General features: G+C 42.9%; 1 protein-coding gene across 1 annotated transcript in view; it reads left to right on the top strand.

The window, feature by feature from the left end:
- Positions 1–551: 551 nt before the first annotated feature.
- The window catches only part of SYN3 (synapsin III), a 199,298-nt gene continuing 189,120 nt past the window's right edge, over positions 552–10,729 (top strand). The window contains exon 1 of the mRNA XM_071729289.1: positions 552–674. The gene's annotated coding sequence lies outside the window, so the exon portion shown is untranslated. The remainder of the gene's footprint in view (positions 675–10,729) is intronic.

Genomic DNA, 10,729 nt, shown 5'->3' with positions numbered 1-10,729 from the left:
GATGACAGAGCAGTTGCTGAGCAGAAGATACCATGACACAAGACAGACTCTCCGATTTCCTAGTGCTCTGCTTATCTTGTCACTCCCTCCTGCAAAGCAGTTTAATTCTTGACTCATGTCTTGCATTCAGAAAAGAGGCAACGTGTTTGATGTGCTGCAGTATGGCTTTGCCTGGCCAGAAATCCCTGCATCCAAGGAGATGCTTATGACTCTTCAGCAGGGAAATACTGCGTTGCAGGCTGGGGGTGGATGTACTACAATAAAAAGGGAATGCCATGGCTTCAGGGGGAAGAGGAGAAGAAGGGCAGAATGGGAAATACAAATGAGTAATCTTAGGTCTCCTTTGCAGGAGAATGACAGATTCTGGTTTCTTTACCCGCCTCTCTTTGATAAAAGCCTGCCAATGGGGGTGAAGCCTGTGACACCGGAGCCTGCACACCCTTGTTGTTTTACTAAATTATTCATCCTATTCCTGTGATAATATAGTTATGAGGAGGAGCCTAATTGAATTTACTGTCTGGCTTTGGCCAATAGGGTGATAAGGATCCAGCAGAATGGGATGACGGTGAATCCTGCTGGCGTGCTGTGAATGTGAAGCAGCAGGGACTGGCAGTGTGTGTGCAGGAGGGAAAGTGAATCAGTCCAGGACCCCCGGATTAGCAGCCTGAGGAAAGGTAAGGGAGAGAATGGGAACGGGATTTGCCAGAATCATATACAAACCCTGTGCTGCAAGGGTGTTTTTGTTTATAGGAAAGCTCCCTGCAGGCAATGTTTTCCTGCGGGGTTTTGAGGGAACAGGAATGTGTGTGGCAGCACTTGCACAGTGCATGTAGCATGTGCCTTTGTCTTTATATGTGGTGCACACATCGCGCGTTCGTTGTGGATGTCTGCATGGAGATGCCTGTGTTTTCTGTGGATAGAGCAGAATGCCCGTGAATTAAAAATGCACTGAGGGAAGTCAGAAGGGAGAAATTACCTGATGGGCAGTGCAGGGAATACAGTAGTGCTTTCTGGTTTGATTGGAAATGGAAACGCTGAGGTTCTTAGTGAGCTGTTTGCAAAAAAAAAAAAAGAGCAAGTGTGTGTGCATCCGTCTGGGTATGTCAAACCTTCAGTGAGATGTTAAAAACGGGAAAGAGGAGGTCAGACTGGAGCATTAGTCATTGCAGGTGGAGATAAATTGCAAGCAATTTGTGTAATCGGATTCTCTAACATGGAGAGTGCAAGTGAGTGGGAAAAATGGATTAATCCTATCTGCTGAGCCAGTTACACCTGAAAAGCAGGGGGAGGACCAAGACAGTTTATCCGACTGGTTAGAAGAACTGATGATAAAACTGTCCAGTTTACCTGCAACCTACTCAGTTGCTTCCCCAGATTTGCTATCTGCCTTTTAATGATGTTAAGAAAGGATGAGAACCCTTCAGGATCAGGTTAGAACCTGCAAATTAATGTTAGATGGGAGAGCAGGAGCACATCAAACAAATTAGCCTCTGCCCTTCCTTTTGTTTCACTGCCTTTGCTCTGATAACAAGTGACTGCTAAACAGACTGGGCAGCTTGGGGGAGCTGGATTACAAATGTGCCATGTGGCATTAAGTCATGTAGATAGAGAATGTTGGTTGCAGTGATGATGCTATAATCACACTTCTGAAGCTGAAACCTTTGCAAGCCTTTAAGGCAAGGCTGTCCTGAGCTGGGAAACCTTAGCCCAGCCACTAACTGGAGCAGGGATCACAGCTTGGTGTAAGGCATTAACAGGTTTAGCTGCTTCTTATGGGTTTTCAGCACCACGTTTAAAGCCAGGATCCAGAGAAAAGCATTGTTGAGACAACAACTTGAGATATTGCTCACCTGTGGATATCTTATCTCAGCTGGAAACTAACCCAGGATGAGTGCAGAGAGACTGTACTTGCTCAGAAAGCAATAGCCAGAGGCTTCCTCCAAAAAAAGAGCAGTAAGGAATAAAGTTCCACAGGGAGAAAAAAACGGCTTGTATTGGATTAACAAAATGTGTCTGCCCCAAGGAAGAACCAACCTCAAATATGTTCTCCTTCCTCTCTGACATGAAATCTCTTAAATAAGGGGTTAACTATCCCTTCCCAAAGCTCCTTTCTTTTCTGTGGTTTTCTTACATGGCCAAAGATGGGAAAACAGAAACACGAGTTACATTCACCCCAGAAAGCCCCTTCCCAATCACGTCCACCCTCTGCCCATGAGCTCTCCTGAAGTCTCTGGGATGTGCTGCTGGGTGTGGTGGGCTCCTCTCTCTGTCACACTTTGTGCATGTGCCAGAGGTCAGACCAAAGGGGCACTCACTGGCACAGGTACAAAGAGGCTCCAGCTTATAGAGGATGTTTGTATTTGATGATGGAAAACCCTAAGAGAACATGCTGTAGACTGCCATAGGACAGACCCATGCTCACTTTATCTTACCTGGCATAGCTGACTCAAAAACAGGTCTAGGGGCATCTACATGAAGCTAATGGGGTCTTGTCTCTTGATTTCTCATGCCTTAGCTATTTTAAGTTAGAAAAAACATGGTGCTGGTTGAGTTTGACTCCAACTTTCAAAACAATTGCAACAGCAGAGTGAGATCAGCAATGAAGCAAACCAAGCCTTACCATCTGAAAATTAACTCCCCAGTGTAATAAGCTTCTCTCCCCCAGCAAAAGAGAAATTATTTAATAACTTATTTACATACACCAAGAGGCTGCATACCTTCCAGGTGCAGAGCAAGAGGTTCTCCTTACTGCACAAGGAGCAGGCACTCGGCACACCTGGAAGCTCCATCTTTTTGAGCATCAGTGGATGCCGTTTGCACTTGCAATGTTCTGGGACACAGAGATGTTCCCTGGGAGAGGCTGACGGGGGGGATGTCAGGAGGAGCATCCCTCTGATGCTGTGGCAGCAGTAGCCTGGCACTCGCTGGCAGCGTTTATCGCCGGTCGGGTGACTGCATTGTTTGCTTCTGCCCTCAGCGCCAACAGCGAGGCTCAGGTATGGGCAAAATGCCAGAGTGTTCCCAGGGAAGTTTACGTCATTACCCATTCACTGATGCCAGAGACTGTGCTGGAAACCTGAGGTTGATTTTGCCATTTATTGCCCAGATAATTAATTCATGCAATGATATCATTTTTCTGGGTGGAGGTTGGGAGGTAATGTACTCTAGTAATGAGGGACGTGGTGGGATGCAAAACTTGTGCTCCTTGTTGATATTAATGCTGACTACAACAAACTAGCCCCGGTGTTCTCCACATCATCCTTCCTACCTAGAAAGGGCAGAAAGTGTACCATTTTTCTCTGACTCTCCAGTCTTCCCCTTCTTTTTTTCTTTTTTCATCCTTCCTTTTTTCTTTTTGTTTTTTCTTCTTCTTTCTCCTTTCTCCTTTCTTCTTTTCTTATTTCTTCCTCCTTTTTTCTTTTTTTTCTTCCTTCTTCCTTCTTCCTTCTTCCTTCTTCTTCTTCCTTCTTCCTTCTTCTCTCTTCCTTCTTCTCTCTTCTCTCTTCTCTCTTCTCTCTTCTCTCTTCTCTCTTCTTTCTCCTTTCTTCTTTCTTCTTTTTCTTCTTTCTCCTTTCTCCTTTCTTCTTCTTTCTTCTTCCTTCATCATCTTTTTCCTTCTTCTTTTTTCCTCTTTTTTCTTTGGGGGTGTGGCTGAGTGCAGGGATGGACACTCATATATGATGTATGAGCAATTGCTCTTATGGGGCTTGTAAGTTGAATAGCAAATTAAGCTCTAGAGGACTGAAACATAGTTCCTTTAGCTTTCTCATCTCCATAATAAGGATTGTTGTTTAAATTTTAACTTAATTCAAGCCTTTTTCACCTTGCAAATTTCATTCCATTTTCAAAAAATTCCTTGTACTTATTTCATTTACACTGTACTTTCCAGCAAGAAAAATACTTGATTATCCTTCTTTAAAAATATATAAAAATTTTAAAAAACAAGTTTTTTTCTTATTACACAGCAACACATACATTGTGGCATTCTCCCTTAGAGGATGCTGCCCTACCTACAGGGGTGTAGGATCAGTTTTTAATCAGACTGGAAAATCTCAGAAATGCCAGGCTGTCAGGTTTTACAGTAAATACTCTAGGATGTTTTATTCATTTTTGAAGTTTTTAGGCTAAAAATCCCTTTCCTGTCACTTTAATAGCTAAGCAAATAAGCACAGAATTCCCAGAGGAGCATAAGAAGCACCACCCTGGCCCAGATACAATTCTTACCTGATAAAGTTGCAGCAACTTGATATTATAATCTACTGGTTAGTGAAACTACTAACTCAAAATATCAAACAAGACACCCAGGGCATTTTCAGAGCTGTCGTATTTTCTTCCAAACAGCATCACTACTCTGCCTCCTGTATTCCTCCCTCTTGCTCCCTCCAGTATTTCTCTTCTCCCCTCAGGCCTCCTTGTTTTCAGCTGGTTTGCATCCCCAGAGGTGTACAAAGCCCCGGATCATAAGTTTTCAAAGAGACTCGGTAAGACCAAATGGAAACCTTCCAATTTCTAGTTATGCATTTTATTTGTGGGATAAAATGGTTTCTTTTCTGCTCGAGCAGTGGGGAAGCCATGCTATTGCTCCATTCTGGGTAATTTTTCACTTCTTCCCATCCTTCATGGCTTGTCGTGGTATTCTTCTACCTCATCTAGAGAATGGAAAATGTCAAGGATTTTTTCTTGTGTGTTGACAAACAGCAGAGATCTGATTAGAAATGTAGCAGATCTGTTATTGGTTCAGTACTGTAGAGTCATATCTATTTATAATATGGTTATCAAGGAAAATTAAGTCATTATGCAGAACTTGCAATGTCTCTAATAATGGCTGTCAGGTTCCAGACATTCATCTATTGTCTGTTTAATGAGAAATAATCCTACTGTGTCTGGACAAGGGTAAGGTGTGACTTGGTTGCTATTAGCAGACTACACTGGCCACAGAAGAGATGGCCCAGGGCAAGTGCTTGTAATTTAGGCTCTGCTTATAAAGGGGGTAGAAAATAATGAGTTGGCCTTGGAAAAGCAGGAGAAAGAGGCTGCGATATGGCCTCCAGGGTGGAAATGGTCTTCCCTCCTGGTGACGACAGTCTGTTGCAAAGGGCTGAATTCTGCATTGCCACCAGAGTGACACAAAGGGGAAAAAAAGATTGTCTGCTTCCCAGGATGGCCTGTGGTGGCTGTCATGGGGGAAAACAAAGAAGACAGGATGAGGAAGGGAAGGCCTCTTTTCCAGGCTTCCTGAAACTGGGATTATTGCCTTCAAATCACTTCTGAGATAGTTTTAAAAGGCATACTACATCTTGCTGTAAACAACTAGGCTGGGATGTGAACAAGACGTGAAGCTCCTGTGTTGTACACTACTCCAGCCTGAAGAACATCAGCAGTATTTTCTTCCTATGGGTCTAAAAAAGAAGTCTGAGTTTATACTGAAGAGAGGAAAGTGATGGGAATGGGGAAACAAGTGAAGACCTGCACAAAGTGAAGGAGAGGAGGTGAACAAAATAGGAGAGAGGGGTGTTCTTTTTTTAGGAAGAAGGAAATTTCTTTTTTGCCAAGCTTTGTAGGGTTTGGCTGCTTTCTTTCCTGCTCTCAGCACAAACCTGTGCCAACACTTCTTCCCTATATACTTCAGCTGGGAAGCATGGATTCCTTATTTCTTTTCATACACAGGAACAAACGCACGCACACACACATTCTTTTAAAAGATGGCAACCAGTGTATTCTGCCAGGTCTTCATGGCTTGAAATGGCTGTTTGTTCAGCTCCCTCAATGTAAAAAGTGTTTTATCTCAAACCCTAAGTGTTCAATTACAGTTCACTTTTACATTAAAATGACCATGGCACAAACACAGAAGGAAATATTTTTAACTTGCTGGTTCTAGCCCCTTAAAATCACAAGGCTGTTTAAGAAAGGATACTAATAAGCTACTTTTCAATAAAGTGATACCTAAAACAATTCACATTAGTTAAAGCAGGGTAAAAGGTTAACTGATGTATCTTTCCCATCCAAGTGAATGGAGAAAATCCCCCTCCACTGGGACAGAGGTCTTCCAAGCATGGTGGAAAAAACAAGCCAGAAATGTTTACACCATACCTCTTATGTAGCCAGTGCAAAATATTTTTAATCTAGAAGGACTGATAGACTTTTGCCAGCACTGAATTAGCTTCATAAGCAAATAACAACATATTTACATAGGGCTATTAGAGAAGCAAAACCAAGAGCAGCAAAACATTCAGCTCCAAGATGATTCAGACCTTTAAAATCTGTAGCTTAAAATATAGTAACACTCCTTTTTTAGATAATATGTGTTATTTTTAATATATGGTATCCTGGCCCTGCATGGTTGGCATCTTTTGTACACTACAATGAACATACCCATTACGCTGTCATCTTCCTCCCCCACTTTGATCTGTAACTTGCTGGGTTTAGAGTAAGGCTGAGCAGCCCTGTCATACATTGCAGCCCAGGAACATGTCAAAGACCTTCTGGGCTGCAGAAACACTTTTTCTTGACTCCACAGAACAAGCTAATAAGCTCTGGGAGAAGATGCTAGAAAATACAGATCTTTCTTGGATAAAGGAGTGAAGAAATTCAGTTTTCTTATTCCACTTATTGGCACAGCACAGGTTTTTTTAGCCACAGCTTCAGTGCAATGAACAAAAAATGGAAATTTGGAATGAAGAATGTTCACATGGTCATGGTGGTGATAGACTGGGTGTTTCTGTCTCAGAGTCACTGTGTGCATCTCTGATGCCCTGTGTCCATCACAGGATGCTGCCAGGGGCTGCGGGCATAACATGTGGGCAGGGAAACATACCCAGCACCCAGCTGATTTCTGAAGTCAGCTTAACAAAACTAAGTAATGAAGTAATAAATGACAAGTTAGGAAGCATTTATTCTTTTTTTAGCCCTGAAGTTTTTGGGTTTGCTGCTTAAGGATGAGAGTCAGTGCCTGTATTTTCCTTCTGGTTGCTAAAGCATTAATGAGCTTTGGTGAGAGGGGTTGGATTAAATGCTGCACTCCCTCCATCAGCTGAAGGCTGCTGTATTTAACTTGATGCATCTATCTAAAATAGGCCTGTGTGTAGTTAATCTTTCGGGCAGGCTTTCTTACTTCAACAGCCTTGTGAAGTTTCTTTTAGCAGGAGGGAGAGGAGGAGGCGGCAAGATGGGTAGAGAGAGGAACACCGTTTTGTAATAAAAGTGAAAGAGGCTGTCAGGAATTAATATGAAGGTTATCCTGGTTTACTCTGGGCAACCTTAATAATTCAACGGAGCTTTTCAGTCAGGGTTTCCCCTGCTGTTTCATGTATGAGAGTTTTTGAGGCCATTCAACATGACAGCTCCTGAGAAATACAAGCCATAGGAGGGGATGGCGCCTGTCAAGAGCTTGAGCTGACAATTCCTATTAATGTGCAGGGAGGCTTTTCCCAGGAAGATCCTTTGATGTTTCCAACTCTCGGTCACAGGTCACAGGCCTCTGGCTTTACATGTCATGCCTCTGCCTGGAAAGAAAGTGCAGACTTTTTTGCTGAGCCCCATGGTCAGGCTGTGTAATTATTTTTCCCTCCCTAGAAGTGGAAAGAACAGGACGGTGCCTTTAGTCACCCTGGGGCAGTCGCAGATCTTCTGAAGTCACTGGCTGGAATCTTTCACAGAATTCATGCCAGCCATCCAAGATAATCTTGGAATTGAGAGTTTCAGATCCAGACTCCAAACTTTCTTTTTATTTCAGCCAGAATCCCACTGAAGTTGATGTAAACTTTGCTTGTGCTGGTAGGGAATGAGATGACTTTCTGTGTTCTGAGAAAGCTGCCAGTTAAATAATTAGCATTGCAAGCTTTCCTATATGCTCCGTTTTGTTAACTTGCACACACTATAGGAGTCTGGTAAATGTTCCAGTAAAAGCAATGCAGTAATCAGAGAAATATATGACATGATCTTCTATATTGTTGTGGCATTTCATATTTCAGACAGAAAAGTTTTGAGGCCGTTTTTCGTTTCCTGGAATAAGTAACAGCAGTAACGTGCTGTTAACCTCATAATACTCCTTCAACCTTACTGATAGAAGTAGTGAGCCAGTGACTCTCCACTGAAAGACCAAAGCTCAGCATCTGTGAGACAGGCTTTGGAAATGGCATCTTTGAAAATTTGCTTGGAAAAGAAAGCCTACGAAAGAATGGAATATTAGATACAACATTTACACGCTGCTGCTTGCTAGCAAAGAAAGCTTGGTAGGCAGCACACCCAGGGGATAGGTTCTGCCATGGGGTCCAGTGATGAACGGGCAGAGAGAGGACAGGACCAAGGCTGACAAGCCAGCTGCTCTCTCCTGCACTGTTTCACAGTGTCTCTTGTTCAGCCTTCAGGGTAGGGCAAACTGGAAAATCATCTCAGGTGGAGATTGCTGCCAGGCACTGAGTAGCCCTGCAGATGGGGCACTGGCAGCAGCTGCTGCTCAAGATCTCCCTGCCCAGGAGACAGCTGCTGCTTTACAGCCTGAACATCTGAGCTGTTCTGGGGTGTTTAGGCAAGTGTCTTCATGTTGGGGCATCATATGGCTGTGCAGTCCCTGCTGAAGTTGGGAGATCATCACTGGTGATGATCATTTCACTCAGGTTCTCAGGGAGCTGCTGCTTTGCTGGTGTTGCAGCAGCAATGGCTTAGATACAGGGCTAGTTTGGACCACACTGGTGAGTTTTTACAAACTAGCTCTGGAGCTGGCTTTTTAACCAGCTATGATAAGCACAGAAAGAGTTACTGGGAGAAACTACACAGGCTGCACTACATGGGAGGCCAAGCTCAATAATCCTCATCTTCAAATCTGTTTGATTTTGTACAAGTGCTCTGCAGTGCTTTAGTAGTAATTGAAGAGATCCAAAGCAATTATCCTCTTTTAGAAATGAGATACTAATGATGGGAGCTAAAGAGTCCAAGTGATTAGGCTGATAGTAGTGAAGGACTTCCGTGTATTTGTTAACATGTAGAATAGATTATTAGTGCTCACAATATGACCCTCTCTTGTACTGGTTTTACATGTGGATTTCCATATGATGTGACTTAACCAGGTTTCTTTCTGCAGTTCTTAGGAGTGTGCATGTGCAAGGGTCTATGACCAGCATGTGAAGGTGACCCACTCCTTCTATGGAATTGAGTTACCAGGTTTTCATAACCCCATCATTCACTGGGTCAGTTTTGGATGCTGTGTTTGCATTGGAGTAGATAGGAAAGGGGACAGAGATCCTTGTGTCTAAGCTGGCTTATTTATAAAAGATCACCCACCTTATTTATAAAAGATCACCCACTCACTACTTTCTTACACTATTAATGTCTTCTGGGTATGCAGAACAATTTTTGCAGTCATCGGCTCTGAATCTGGACTCTTAGCATATCTATTCTGAGCTCAGAACATAGTACATTCTTCCATGTTCAAAGCCAATGTGTTTTTCAGGTAGATTTAATTTTAAACAGCTGATATACTTAGTTTATATATAATATAACAACTCTGCAACCTGTACTTTTATCATTGCACATCTCAATCGCTCTCAAACTTGACCCAGTTTAGCCTTTCCATGTTTTATTTAACAGAAATATCATACAATCAAGCAGACTAAGGTGCAAAGTAATTAAGTGACTCAAAGTAAAGAGTCAATCGGAAAAAAAAAAATACCGTGAGAAAGGAAACACCACTTCTGTCCACAAAACCTTAAGTTTGTGTGCAGTCTTGAAATATAGAATAATATTTTTTGTGTTTTTACACACTGACTGCCGTACTACAACATGCCGAAAGATCAGCTCTGCACTTTTTCTTAAGCCTATGGAAAACAGAATATGCAAGTGTAAGCACAGGCAGGATTTGCCTCACCATTTCTACAGGGGGATGCCACACTCCATGAGCATGTAGCTCTGCAAAGCTTTAGGGGATAAGCATAAGCATGCTTCCTCAGTCTGCTGTGGTTAACACCCAGCCATCCGTGTCAGCCTCTGACATTTTGAAGCTAAGAAGTTGTGCCCTGAGGTTTTCTAGGAGTTTTTTTTGTTTGTTTTTTTTTTGTTTTCTTTTTCCGTGACTGTGTAGAGATGACAAAGCAATGAAGTGGTTACAGGATGGCCAGTTTCAACACACAAGGTTTTAAACTCAATGGCCTTGATGAACCTGAGGGCTCAGGCACTGGGTCTGGGCAAGAGCTGAAAATAAACCCAGTAGAGAAAGACCACTCTCTAGCTATTGCTCAGAGTTCTGCTGAGTTTGTTTTGGACTCTTCAGCTAACTTTACAGTCTGCTCTTAGATACATCATTTTACCACAGTAAAAATGGCTTCTGTCAGTCAGCTTCACTCACATGTGGCTGCACCACTTAGTTCTGATCAAACACAGACTGTCCCACAGAGGAAAAGCAAGACTTGGCAGTGCTGCTTCTATCATTAGTTAAAGCATCATATAATTGTACATCAATAGTGACTGCTTACCTGTCCTGCTAGTCAGGACACAACTGCAGAGAGGGAGGCCCTGGTGTGGCTCTCGGGTACCTTCTGTCTGAGATTTCATAGAATCATAGAATAGAATCAGCTGGGTTGGAAGGGACCTCTGAGATCATCAAGTCCAACCCTTGATCCACTACTGCTGTAATTACCAGACCATGGCACTGAGTGTCACATCCAGTCTCTTTTTAATCATCTCCAGGGACGGAGAATCCACTACTTCCCTGGGCAGCCCATTCCAATGTCTGATC

The sequence above is a fragment of the Heliangelus exortis genome, chromosome 1 (genome assembly GCF_036169615.1).
Source record: "Heliangelus exortis chromosome 1, bHelExo1.hap1, whole genome shotgun sequence".
Lineage (NCBI taxonomy): Eukaryota > Metazoa > Chordata > Aves > Apodiformes > Trochilidae > Heliangelus > Heliangelus exortis.
The sequence above is the reverse complement of the archived record's forward strand: the minus strand, read 5'-3'. Positions and strand labels throughout refer to the sequence as shown.